Source organism: Echinops telfairi, unplaced genomic scaffold (genome assembly GCF_000313985.2).
Source record: "Echinops telfairi isolate 266 unplaced genomic scaffold, ASM31398v2 ScPeMD7_7410;HRSCAF=8448, whole genome shotgun sequence".
NCBI lineage: Eukaryota > Metazoa > Chordata > Mammalia > Afrosoricida > Tenrecidae > Echinops > Echinops telfairi.
The window spans coordinates 5,139,219-5,151,880 of record NW_022111310.1 but is presented as its reverse complement, the minus strand read 5'-3'; the positions used below and the strand labels follow the sequence as shown (position 1 = coordinate 5,151,880).

Sequence of the window (12,662 nt, the reverse complement as noted above, 5' to 3'; positions counted from 1 at the left end):
CTGGTAGCTGCCACCACATGACTGGCTGGGACTAGACATATAAGGTGCTTGTGGCCTACCAAGAGGGTTGGGAAGTTTGTTCATATTGACACTAAGGTGCATGTGAGAGTGGGACATGCAAATAGGTATTTGGAATCCTACCAAGGGGATTGATCCATTTTGCTAAATTTCTAGGCTTACAAAGAGCTATTCAAGAGTTGGAAAGGAGGGCCTTACCATCACCAAAAAGAGACCGAAGAGGAACATGTCCTTTGGACTCGGGGTCCCTGCACCGAGAAACTTCTGGACCCAGGAGACAGAGAGTGTTGTAACACCAGAGATAGTAGGAGACAGTGAGAAACAGCAGCAGCAGGAGCAGAAGACCAGCACACGATGGCTCATGGAGCAAGTCGGTCACAATAGGTTTTCCCACCCAGAGAGCAAGAGAGCCAAGCGCCTTCAGCCAGGAGGCTTCCTAGCGGAGTGGGGTCCCTCCAGGCTCTTCATCATAGTGCTAAAGAACGTTTTAACACTCGCAGCAGCAGCACAGAGACCAACTCCCGTGGCCCAGGGTTCTGAGGGCGATAGCCTGCTTGGGAAGGACCAAGGAACTGTCCTGACTGAAGAACTGTACCCTGAGTCACTCCTGATCCTGTCACTTCCCTAAGAAAGGTCATCCTTATAAGTATCATCTGTGAATTTTTTGCAGCCATTGCCATGAATTATTGAACCAAACCGAGATGCGCGTGCCCTAGGAGGGACTGATGGTGTCAGAACTGGTAAACTAGCTGAAGCGAGGAGGTAGGCCTCACCTCCACCTCATAGCAGCCAGGGTGGGGCTGTTGGTGCTAAGTATTGCCCTCCCTCCTGGTGAAGTGATCAGATACGAGGCGATCTGAGGCAGCCCCAGTGCCACTTTTACTGACGGCAAGAGCTTCTTCAGAGAAAAACTCTTCTAAAACTCCTGCAAGCTCTTGAGATTTTCTTGGTGACACATGGCAAGTGTGACAGGTTTCCTGGGTGTCTGCTAGTACTTGGCACCATCCCATTGCACAGTCAATTTCAGGATTGTCATTTCTGGCCCGCTGAGACTTTAAATAGCAGCTTCGAACAGCCAGGCCAGCTTCTGCAGATCTTGCCTTCTAGTAAGAGCAGATAAGAGCTAACAAGCATTGAAAATAAATGTTGTGATGTAAATGCTTGTATACATTTGGCTTGTTTAAATTGCCTTGAGGACATTGAGAATGAAGACACATGATTCAAAATTAAGTTTTCCAAGATAATGGTGCTATCTGCAAGAGCACCCGAAATATCAGCACCTCCTCTCTACAAGATGCTGGGGTAAAAATGCACCTGTCACATCAGCGCCAGGGCCAAACTATGAGAGAATTTTTGAACTAAAAGAAAACACCAGAATTTCAAAACACTAACATGTATGGAGTACTTTCTGGTTGCCCGTTTAGGAGTAAACCAATCTCACTTATTCCACTCAACAGTGATTATTACTATTAACTATTGTTACGTCATCCTCCAACTCACAACCACCCACGCACAATGAAAATCAAACTCTGAGACCTGTTCAGCTTCACAGCCACACCTCAGTCACCATTGACAAGCAGATGTTGGCAGCAGAGAAGGTACCCAAAAACACCACGTTGAGTCCATCCTGACTCAGTGACCCCATGAAACAGATCAGAACCCCCCCCAGAAATGCACATGAATGCCTCCTTCCCTACACAGTCGCTGCATCACCAGGGCTCCTGTCTACATGCAGTACAGAATCAAATTCAAGTCTGTTGTATGAAAGCCAATAATTTTGCCCTTGAGCTACCAATGTCCCCACATAGTAGCTATTTCCTACTGCCATCCAACAGATTCAACTCAGAGTGCTACTGTATAGCATTACCAAGACAATACACCTGTGCAGGAGCGGACTACCTCATCTTTCTTCCCTAGAACCACTGGTGAGTTTGAACCTCCAACCTTGTGGCTACCAGTATCCCAATTTTACTGGTGAAGAAACTGAACCTTAGAGAAATTAAGTAACTGGTTTAAGATCACCCAGCTATATAAGATCAGCTCTCTAGCTGTCTGGCCACCAAAAGAATCCTTCTGACCACTGCTTGCGAGCCAAGAAGCCAGACCTAAAGAGTTGCCCACAGACACTTATAGGCAGCCTGGCATCAGGGAAAATAATTTGTTGGCTTATAGGCTTGGAGAAGACAAGGAGACAGGAAGCGCTAAAGCTGAAAGTACAAGACAAGCAGGCAAAGCTGAGTCAGTCCTAGCTGCACAATCCCAATGTGCCTACCAGGAACTGTGATAGTAACACCTTATAATGACACTGCTCTTCTCAGTGAGGCTCAGAGCTCTTCATGGGCAAGTTCACAATCATCTTCCAGCAGTGATAGAATGGAACAAACTGCACAATTACCTTCCTTTTAAAGTTCGTGCGTTTGTGCAAGGTCACCCAGGGTCATAGAGGCCAAGAGGAGATGACAGCCCTTGTGTCACTGGTCCAAACTACCCATTCACACAAACCCAACACTTTGGGGAAACCCACGAGTAAAACATTCATTTAGTCAGCCTTACTGTGCACCCTACAAACCTAGTCAAAATGATCATACCACCTATCTTAAATTACTTAGTGCTACTATAACAAAAAATACCACAGTGGGAGATTTTAAGGAACATGATTTATCATCTCATAGTTGTGGAGGTTAGAAGTCCATATGAGTAATATGTCAGCTCTAAGAGAAGGTACCGCCCGTCAGCAGCCCCAGGAATTCCTTGATATTCCTTGTTATTCCTGGGCATCTATATGTCTGCATCCCCCACCTCACCACCAATGTGTCTCTAAATGATTTCTGCTCTTTTCTTAAGACCTATCTCAGAACTCCCAGGCGTAACTAGGTTAGGACCCACCCTACCCTGGTTGGACCTCATCCACACAACGAAAGGACATTCTTCTTTTCTAGCACTATCATACTCCCAGGTATAGGAGTTGTGATGCTAACACATATCTCTGAGGTTATACAAGTCATATGAGGCTATCCCCAATGAGAACCATGTGAATCAGAAGGACTCTACAACCTCCATCCCCACAGGTAGTTGTTCCTGTGGAGAGATCTTTCATGAAACATCATTGAAAGACAATCATTCATCAAGTTAGGATACTTGAAGCCATTGTGGTGAGGACCATGTTGCAGCTGAAAATCTTGCTCACTGGTACACCAGGGCTGAAAAAACTACACTATGCAAAGAACTTGCATCAATGTCAGGACTGAAATACATTAACTGGGTGATTCAGCTAAAGAAGGGCAATTCTTTAATGGCTATGATGAAGAATATGTTGTCTCCTTTTGGATGAAGATAGAGGAGTTGTTGAGTTAGAAAAAATTGAAAGAAGGTGGAATTATTATTGATTTCTTCCCTGAATCCTGGTTTCATATAGTTTTGTGCTGAGAATGGTTAACAGTGTATTGTACCAAAGACTTGAAGCAAGGGGTTATAATAAGAGTAAACTACAAGACAGTTTTCAATGTGAAAATTTCAAGTGCTTCATAAAGAAGCTATGGCATCCTACAAGGAAGAAATAGTACCTCAGCTCTCTAGCAATAAACCAAGAATCTGGAGAATAATAGAAACCAGACACTAAAATGGATGGAAGATCATAGCTCTTGACTTCCAAGACGAGTCACATGACCATCATTCTGATTGATCTCTCTTTCTCATATCACATAAATTGTCCATGTACCAGTAATATTTTCATATGAAAATTGTGTTGCAGCACTAGCATTTGGAAGTATCCAAGGTTTATGCCTGACATCTTTTTCCTCCATGGAAAAGTAACGCAATTTGCAATATAATGAATATCATAACATTATTTAGGATTGAGAGTGAAGATTGTCATTGTATAATGCTTCAACTGTTAAAGGCTAAATCAGTCTGAAAAAGCAGATGAATATCTGAGAAATGTATTACAAAATAAGACTAAGTTGATCTTTTCAAATAAAATGTATGGATTTTTTTAATTAAAAAAAAAGAGAACCACTACTAGCCAGAGAAAACTTTACCAGTCAAATTGATGCTTCACTGCAAGAACATCAAAGTCCTGAGCCAGGAAGATCTCCGATGCTTATCTTGGGTGGAAACTAAGAACGGACTTTCTGGCCTGACTGTAAGGAGCAGCAACTGAAGAGGCAGAACTTAGGGGAAGGCTATTGAAAAGAAAAAGGCAGAGGCTCCGAGGAAAGGGAAGCTTCAAGCAGACGTTCTGCGTACACTCTGAGTAATCCTCAAGTTGAACCATAGGATGGTAAGTATTATTTAGCACAGACCCTGCACAATCTTGGTGGTTATAATTGGTTGCTCATGTGATTGTGTCCTTGGCAAGGACCACGTTTGTATGTTAGTGCAGATAACTCAGGACTTAAAAACAGGCTTATGCAGGATTCAGACTGTGTATCCTAAATCACAGTACTATACAGTATAAAGGATGAGTCTTTCCCCAATTACCAGAATTACAAAGAATTCTACTAAATCTAGGTAAGACTTCCTCATTAAAATTACTACTGAAGGCACAAGACTTAGCATTCAAGACACTGAACAGGACTTCTTCAGCTGCCATGTGGACCAGCCATGAAGTTATCCTCAAAGCCCTAATTCAGTGACTTTTTCTCCTCCCTGAGACAGTCTGCACTATACTGAACATTTTGGATGTTAATACCTAGTTTGGGGAATTCTACAGTCTCAAGATGTGAATTTAGTAAAATACTATGCCATTGTGTTTTGCTTAGTGCTCCTAGATTTGAGCAACACAGTAGGAGCTTTTATGTTAATAAGAAGGGTTTTCTGGTTCTGCCCTTTCCAAATTTCCAATGATTAAAATCTAAAGGGAAATCGAAAGGGGGTAAAGGGATCTGAATTAGGAGAAATCAGGAAAGTTCCTTCAAGAAAATCCCACTACATTGCAATAGAGGAGAATGAAATAAAGGAAGGACAAGACCAGGGTGTGACCATGAAGAAAGCGACCAGAACCCAAGAAAAAGTCATGAACAGCTTCCCTACCTTAGTCCAAGCAGCCCGAGTTGGAAACCAGAGTTGGCCATGGAACTGTACCATGAGGCTCCCAGGTTCTCTCAATTATACCTATAAATACATATATCATTAATGTAACATTAGACAGTCAAGTCTGTCAGGATAGTAATAGACTCATACACCATGATAAAGTAAGATTAATTCCAGAAATGAATGCAATTATGGCTCAATACTAGTAAATCTATAATTCATCACATTAATAGGTCAAAGGAGAAAAACCATGTGATTGCCTCAATAGATGCTTTTAAAAAAGCAATTTATAAAATTTTTACTCTTCTTGGAAGTAAAAGGTATTCCTGAATATGATATGGGATATCTATAATCAATTTAATTACCAACCTCGTATTTAAAAATAAAACATGGTGGGTATGTTTATTCACATAAAGATTGAGGCAAGAATCCCCACCCTTACAGGTAACATTTTAGCATAATGTTGGCAGTTCTAGGCAATTAAGTAATATCACTAGAAGGCAAAAAGGAAGCATGAATGTTAGGGAAAATGAATAAATAGAAATATTTATCTGAAAAAAAAATCCAAGCTAATCAGCTGAAAATATTAAAACCAAAGAATTCAATAGCACTACAGTTTACAGCATAAATACATCTTGGAAATGTGAAATTTTCTATTTGCCAGTTGTAACCATTTCCGCTGCCATCAGATACATATTGCTAAGGTTCTAGCATGCCTCATGCTGGAGCCCAGCAGTGTGGGGAAATCCTAAAGAGGATGGAGGATAAAATAAATCTAGGAACAAAAATATTTCAGGAAACGTAAAGATACTTAGAGAGCACCAGTCCTTTGTCTCATAGATTCCAAAACTACAGGGGCTGTGTTGATAGAAAGTGAAGAATATTTCAAGGATCAGTAGATATTTTTGTTACATACAAAATGAACCAGCAGCATCCCCTTCCCCTTTTTTAGTAAAATATTCTCAAGTTTCATAACAGATTGAGTCTTTACCATAATAGCTTTACACAGCCACAAATAAACCTGCTGATAAGAGCAAAATGTATCTAAGCTGAAAGTTATAGGAGCCCTTGAAAAATTAAATATGATTTACCTTTTTCTGAGTCATGGTCCAGACCCCTAGCACAAACAGGTGACCCCCACCTGCCCCTCATAGGTGGATCACAGGTCCCCTAATCTATCTAGCAGTAGATGTCTTCCTTTCTTTCCTAAATCCTTTTTAAATAAGTGGATTTAATCTTCCACTTATTTTCAAACTCTGGCCCTTCATCAATTAATACAGTCCATGAGCAAGGAAAACTTTGCTTCATTATTTTTACTTGGGAACTGAAATCTCTCTACCTACTTGGAATCTGCTCTGTGCATTTATTCATGCATACATTCACGCAACAAATGTCTACTTAGTGGCAACTCTGTGTTAGGCGCTGTTGCTGGTTTCTGGTGGCATAGTGATGGGCAAACTCTAGTCAGGACCAGCACCGCTTCCAGCATAGTGGGAGCTTCAAATAAGTCGAGAAGCAATTACAATAATAGTACTGTCGGTAAATAAAGTAGGGTTGTCTAACCCACATTGACCAGGGAGGTGCCCAGAGACCCAAATGATGATAAGAGTTAGAAAGGCAAAGCAAACAATGAAGCTGGAGAGAGGTAAGAAATGCCTCCGTTGACTCATTTCTTGCATAAAAGAAAATTACACTCTCAGCTAAGATTCTCAGGCCCAATAGTCAGGCTTCTGAATCAGGGCCATTTTCACTAGTAAAGATATTTTATTACAAACAGTCTTCTATAACTCCTTGGAGATTTCTGACAGCACTCTAAATAATCCTTTGGGAACTAACAAATTTCAAGTCCATAAGATGAATTCTGAGCAGTGTTTTATGAGTTGTTAAGAGCCTCTTTATTCTCTGAGGCCAAAACTTCTTTCAAGGACTGCTTGAGCAGTCCTGGTCTTTAATGACAATAGCCATGGTTACCAAGGATGAAAAAGGCATATGAAAAAACTACTGTTTTGGGGCTTCAGTAAATGTTTGAACGCCACTGAGTCTGACAGTAACACCCCCCCACACACACACACTCACCGGACAAAGATGAATTCTAGGATGTGGGCTTTTCCCATCAGGGCTCATAACCAGCTACGTTTTCTTAAACTCATCTCAGGGCCTGCTACCATGGTCAGCATTTGAAGCATGTAGACAAGAAAAGAGCAGCTTTATAAACTTGGAAAGTATCCCTATCCTTTGTCTAGAAGACTTTGAATGCTATAAAGCAAAAATATAAGCTAATCTCCTGAGAACTAACACTTCTTTCCACGCTAGCTGCACCCAGCTGGCAGAAATGTCGTTTGATGGATGCATTGTTGTTGCTGCTGTTATTTGCCTTTGAGCCCATTCCTACCAGCTTTCTACTTTGAGCCCACTCCTACCAGCTTCCTAAGAGATATTTTATTGGCCACTGTGCTCCTGATGATCCATCTAGATGGGATAGAATTGACATTAGCAACTTAAAAGATCTGAAAGAATATATAGGAGCAAGGAGTTTATGTTCCTAAGCAAGGTACAAATCAGAAATGGAGGGGGAGAATGGGTGTGTAACTCACAGCTCAAGAATGTAATTCATGTCACTGAATTTCACATGCAGCAATCAATAAATCGGTGTATGTGGAACTGTGTATATTCTCAACATAAAACAATAGGATGAATTATTCTTCTTAATCGTTTACATTTAAAATAGGAAGAATGTGTTTATTGTTGGAAAATGCTACGATGCTAGCTCCTTAATCTTAAATAATTATATGCATTTGACTACATTCAGAATGAAACAAATTCCAAACATTCATTCATACAAATTAGAGTAAAACTGATTTCAAAGCTAATTTTAATCAAACACAATATATTTATTGCTAAATAGATGCCATAATTGTTTCTCTCTAAGACCAAGCAATCTTTTGAAAATCCTACGACAAAAAGGAACATTTGAGAAAAGACTCAAATTTCAACATCATATTTAACGGAATCTAAATGAGTACAATGATATCATCTATGGAAAGTACTCTGAAATATTATGCGTTAAATAGCAGCTAACTTGTGATAATATACTGAATGGAAATAATTTGACCCAGATAAAATAGTCATATCTTCTAAGTCTCACAAATATTATAGTTAATATATGTTGTGTATTATATAAATTAGCTTATAGCAACTGTAAGAAGTTTTAAAATGTAACAAAAGTAACTAGAAATTCACATGAAAACAATACACCCCTTTTATACATGTGAAACCAGGCACATTGTTTAAATCATAATGTTTGATCTTGATAAGAATAAATGAACTAAGCACACTCATACATTAATGATGACATTTTTATAATAAAATCTTGAGATTTATAAATGTTCATATCCCTCAATCCAAAGTCCTACTTTCAGAAATCAATCCTAAGTAATCAGAAATTTAGATATAAAATATTAGTGGAAGATAATTTTTAGTAGGTATAAGTTGAAATGGGGAAAACAATGAAAGAATGGCTAAAAATATATATTACATCTATGTGATAGATAGAGGAGTCCCTGAGAGGAGCCTATTTTTAAGCATTTGACTTCTAGACAGAAGGTTGCAAGTTCAAATCCACCTAGAAGTGCCTCAGAAGCCAGACTTTGGTGATCTGCTTCTGAGAAGTCATTATCTTTGGAGGTGTGCTATACATAACTCATCAAGACTCTAAATCAATTTGACAGCAACTGATCACGATACGAGATATGTGCAATAAATAAAAAGTATGTTTTTAAACCCTCATAGCATCAGAAGAAAGTCACAATGTAATAATAAATAAAATAAATAGAAGACCAAATAAAACAGAGAATGATTCCTAATCTATTAAGTAGGGATCGGTGAAAAAGAGGAAGACGTTTAATGAGAAGGACTGACCCCATGGCATAACAATTAGCACAAACATAACAATGATCATGAGCACTGTGCAGGACTGGCAGTGTTTCATTCTGTTGTACAAAGGATTGCTGTGGCTTGGAACCAGCTCAATGACACCTGGCAGCAACAGTTCATCTGAAATTGGTAAAGAATAAATCAGATTTGCCATGCTGCATAAAAAAGATTAAGGAGCCATGCAAAATATATGAAATAGCATTATTTCCTATGGGCAAGCCATGGGATTGTGGCAACCAAGAAATGTTCAGAGACAGGAAAGAGCGTGAATTCTGTCAGCACTCAAAGCTTCCAGCAGAAAGTTGCCAGGCTCTGGAACAAAGAGATGGAATCTTGAGAAAAGGGGGAACTCAGAGACCAAGCAAACAGAGTTCACAGGACAGAGGACCAGAGAAGAGAGGAAGACACCGAGTAAGAACTCCAGAGATGTGCAGTCAGTCCCTGAGTTACCTGAGTACTCACATGGGCGCGTGGGTGAGAAAACTACAAAAGCCAGGCAAAGAGCCACCTGAAAGATTCAGAGAAGCCAAACCACAGAGGATGCAATGACTATTCCACCAACCAGAGGGAAAACCTTGATAATTCACTAGGCAGCCCATGACTTCAAAAGGGGTTTCCCACCATGTTGAAGGAGGAATTAATCGTAGATTAAATATTGTTCTTGTCCCATTGTAACAAGACTCAAACGATCAAGCTGGTTTCCAAGTTATCCTGGGAGAACATAGAGGAACACAATAGAAATAGAAAAAATATCCCAAACCAGCCAGGTAAACTTTACAATGTCTGACATCTCAGCCAAACTAGCAGACATTCAAAGAAAAAGAAAAATGTAGCCTTATGAAAAGAAAAAGAAATACAAACTGACCCAGAAATAACACCTCTTATAGAACTATCAGGCAAGGACATTAAAATCATTGTGTTAATCTGGGTAAACTAGGGAAACAAATCCACAGAAATTCATATGTGTAAGAGAGAGTTTTGTGTAAAGGGTAAGTGCACATTAAGAAAGGACCCCCAACCCAGTGCTACCCAAGCCCACAAGTCCAACATTAGCCCATGTGTCCAACACCAATCTACAAAGTCCTCCTCAATCTCACAAAACACACGCAATGACGCCAACTGCAGGAGAAAAGCTGAATCAGTAAGCATGTAAGCATCTTAGCACTGGCAGGGATCTCCACATGGCTGCTCCAACATCCAGGGCTGCAGAGGGGTAGGTTCATGTGGCTTCTCCTCAGGGATGTCTTGCAGGAAGTGAGCCTTCCCAGCTGAAGGAGGGAACTGGCTAAGGCAGCTGAACCCTGGTTCAACCATCAGAAAGTGAGAGACCCAAGAACTCGAAAGGCAAGGCTCACTGAGCCATTTATCTCTCCGCCCTTCAATTAATCCCACATATTTATTGGCCAGGTTGGCACAATAAACTTTAACTATCTCAATCATCATAACTGGATTCCATGTGTAAAAGAAGCTACAGGAAAGGTGAGCATTTTAAGTAAAAACATGTAAGATGTAAGACATAAATCAAACATCTAGAGATGGCTGCAATGAAAAAATAACGGGTAAGATTAAAGGTGCATTAACCTCCCTGGCGGTCTAATTATGTCACTAATTTTGTACCCAAAGCGGTACATTATTTTGCATAAAATTTGTTGTTTTATATTGTAGGCCTGTAATTCTTAAGAAATTACTCATTTTAATCTCTCTAGTAGACATTCCAGGTATGATAAACTTCTTCTGACAGTTAACGTTTACCCAGCGGCACACTTGGGATTACCGCCAGGGACTTAGCATTTCAGGATAAAAGATTAGTGAGTCTGAAGTCATAGCAATAGAAACTACCCAAAATGAAACACACGGAAGACCAAAAGGAAAAATTTAAGGGAACAGAACAGTAATAAGCTGTAGGACAGCACCCAGCAGACTAATATACATGTAATCAGAGGAGAAGAAAGAAGTGGAGATAAAATTAACTGAAGAAAAAAATGCTAAACATTTCTCCAAATTAATAAAATCCTGGAGGAGAGAGGGGATAAAGTGGAACTGATATCAAGGAACACAAGAAGAAAGGAAATGTTTTGAAACTGACTGTGGTAGCAATTGTACAACACTGCTTGATGTGATTTAACTATGGAATGTTATGGTATTTGTAAGAGCTCCCAATAAAATGAAATAAAGTACCATGAATGCCACACAAAAAAATCCATTGCCACCAATCAAATCCAAAAAAATTAAATAAAATGAAAGCCGTAAACCAAGACAGAAGAAACTCAACAAACACCAGAACCATGAAAGAGAAGAAAATTACATCAAAATGTTCAAAACCAGTGAACAGAGAAAATGTTAGAGTACTGAGAGGGGAAAAAGATATTACTAACAGAGGAAAAGAAAATTTCTCATCAGAGATAGTGAGAAGGCAGTGAAGGAACCACTATAAAATACTAAAAGGGCGGGGGTGGGGGTGGGGGTGGGGGGTGTGGAAGTGGGGGTCCATGTAGAATTTGATACAGAGCACCAACCTCTCTCTAGAAAGGTTGAACATTTCACCTGAAGGCCTGTCCTGCAAGAACTGTTTTTTTGTTTGTTTTTAAGGTGCATCACGCAGAAAAGAAATTTTATCAGATATCTCCAACTACAGCAAGAAATTAAGAGCTGTGGAAATGGTAACTACATGGGTAAGTATAAATAATTCTTATTATGTAAATATCTTTTAAAGGTGATTGAATATTTAAAATAAAAATCACCAGTCATGAAGGACACGCCTAGAGATCAAAAATCAGACCTTGATCTATTTACAGGTTTTTCTTTCTGTTTAAAACTTTTTTCATTTAATTAATTTATTCTTTTATGGGTAATTGGTTTCCTTTTTTGTTGCCATTGCTGTGTTCTCACTGATCACCTATCTTGCTATGGCTTGATTTTTGATGCATATTATTATCTCTACAGATCTATCTAAATAAGATAGCCTGGATGAATAGTCTGGAGGAGAAAACAACGGGACCAACGGTTCTGGGGGGACACGGGAGCGAGGGAGGCGGGGGTAAGGAGGAGGTGTTGACCAACCCAGGGAAAGGGGAGCAATAAGTGATCCAAAAACAGTGGCAAGGAGGGTGTGAGAGACCTGGTAGGGATTCAGCAAGGGAAATGTAACCGAGAGAAATCACTGAAATCCAAATGAAGACTGAGTATGATAGTGGGACAAGAGGAAAGTAAAGGGAAATAGAGGAAAGAACTAGGGGACAAAGGGTATGTATAGAGGTTTTAAGACTGGAATGTACATATGTAAATATATTTATATAAGAGTGAGGGGAAACAGATCTATGTGCATATATTTATAGGTTTAGTATTAGGGCAGCAGATGGACATTGGGCCTCCACTCAAGCACTTACTCATTGCAAGAATGCATTGTTCTATTAAATTGGCATTCCAGGATGCACACCTTCCCAACACGATTGCTGAAGAAAAATGTAAACATAAGCAAAGGTGGTGAAGAAAGCTGATGGTGCCCGACTACCAAAAGATACAATGTTTGGGGTCTTAAAAGCATGAGGACAAACAAGCGGCCATCTAGCTGAGAAGCATCAAAGCCCACATGAAAGAAGCACACCAGCCTGTCTGACCATGAGGTGTAGAAGGGATCAGTTATCAGACATCAAAGAACTGAAAATCATATCAGTGGGTGC

General features: G+C 39.8%; 2 pseudogenes; both read left to right on the top strand.

Moving 5' to 3' along the window:
• Positions 1-3,179: 3,179 nt before the first annotated feature.
• Positions 3,180-3,663, top strand: LOC101655580 (annotated as a pseudogene).
• A 3,015-nt stretch (positions 3,664-6,678) lies between these two features.
• LOC101655902 overlaps positions 6,679-12,662 on the top strand; it is a 17,734-nt pseudogene continuing 11,750 nt past the window's right edge.